At 36.7% G+C, this 1,769-nt stretch overlaps 1 protein-coding gene across 1 annotated transcript in view; it reads left to right on the top strand.

Moving 5' to 3' along the window:
* Positions 1–1,769, top strand: part of LOC107577290 (uncharacterized) — a 7,836-nt gene that overhangs the window by 4,132 nt on the left and 1,935 nt on the right. The window lies entirely within an intron of this gene.

The following is a 1,769-nucleotide window of genomic DNA, read 5'->3' as shown; positions in this document are numbered from 1 at the left end:
GCTGTGAAGAACCTTTTGAAGCACCTTTATTTTTAAGAGCGTATGGGATCACTGGGAAAACCCCTGTTTGGAACTTTTATTATTAAGAGGGTAAAGAACCACTATAAACCACTTTTACCACTATAAACTTTTGTGGAAAGGTTCCATAGATGTTACAAGTTCTTCATGGAACCATAGATGCCAATAAGGAACCTTTATTTTTAAGAGTTTTGCCAGCAGAAATTGACGTGAGACTTGGTGCAACAAGAACAGTTTGGTTATTTAGCAATGTTTATTCCAGTTCTGTCCATCATAAGCACTTATAAAACCTAAAGGGCATTTTTAGTTCTCTAAAATAAATTAAAAAAATTAAAAATTTGATTGTATGTGATCCACCAACATGAATTCTATGGGATGCACCTGATCATTAATTCAGCAGTGCGTATGGTTCAAAAACATTCCAGAGCAACGGGTGCAGATAACATCTTCACAAAAGCCTCTTTAATGCTCTACTGTTGTCATAAGGAGGGATTCTGTGAATGTTCGAGGCAATAAAGCCAAAAGTATAACACTTCAGTTCTGTGGTTGGCATCAAGTGTTGTACCACTAAAACACTAAAGGAAAATATCCAACCATCACTTATAAACTTAGTTATGCATTTTGAATCAGAAGTGTATATGTGTATTGTGTGATACTGTACTGGTGTGATTATTGACACTTAGCATTAGTGGTTCTTGTCTCTGTATTTGAATAACCCACCTACTAAAAGGGGCTCTTATCAGGTGACAGAGTTTAAAATGTGGAGTATCCAAACACCCTTTAAGTACACTGTACACTGAAGGAAAGGTAAACAACAGTGAAAGAATGAGGCTTTTGTCACAGAAGTTGACCGGCCTGTCCTAAATATTAGTCTTGGTGTGACCAGCATACAGTGCTGATATGATTAAAGGTCACAGTATGTATATAAGAACGACCAGCAAACCAGTGTCAAATCGCCAGCAAGCATCTTCCCAGCAGAACCTCTGGTAAGGATAAAGCAGTTGTGCTTTTCATATTTGAACATTTGATATTTAATAAAAACATTATTTATTTACTCTGGCAGGCACTGGGTGTCCTCAAGTAGCACTTAATGACATTTTCGTTTGTTTTGAGTAGTGGTGGTTTATGTAACATGTACTTTATGTAGCTTTTTCTAAACCCTCTCTGAATCTTTAAAAAGATTTGGAGCACTAATGTGTCAGTTGGAGCTCGTTTTAAAGTGTTTTTCTCCACAAAGTGACTTAATTTGAGGCTGAAACAGAGGAAAGCGTCACCCCGTGTGTGTCTCTGACAAGAACTGATAGTGAAGCAGTTGTCAAGCTTCTTTCTTTCTCTTATAAATGTGTTTCACGTCTGCTGGACTGTTATCAGCACATAAACATCTGCCCACTTATACTACTTAAGCTCAGCGGGGCTCTCCTTTTATCTTTTCTTTCAAATACATACCCAGCACAACCTGGCCATTTCTGGACCTGATTTGGCTGAGAACAAAAATGAGAGTAGGAATGAACAGAACATCTTGACGCATTCGCTTATCTTTGTTAATTTTTCAAGGTTTGGGACTTTTTTCGTTTCATTATTATTATTTTTTATCCATTTGTTTTCGTGCAATTTTATCATTTACCATAGGACAGTTTTGCCGAATCTGACATTGTGAGGAAAAAAATCTATTTATCTATCAGGAAGGCCCACCTGTCACATGAAAATGTATCAATAGCACATGTATTTTACATTCTATTTATACACAGAAA

Source organism: Sinocyclocheilus grahami, unplaced genomic scaffold, assembly GCF_001515645.1.
Source record: "Sinocyclocheilus grahami isolate Dianchi unplaced genomic scaffold, SAMN03320097.WGS_v1.1 scaffold5623.1, whole genome shotgun sequence".
NCBI classification, from domain to species: domain Eukaryota; kingdom Metazoa; phylum Chordata; class Actinopteri; order Cypriniformes; family Cyprinidae; genus Sinocyclocheilus; species Sinocyclocheilus grahami.
The sequence above is the reverse complement of the archived record's forward strand: the minus strand, read 5'-3'. Positions and strand labels throughout refer to the sequence as shown.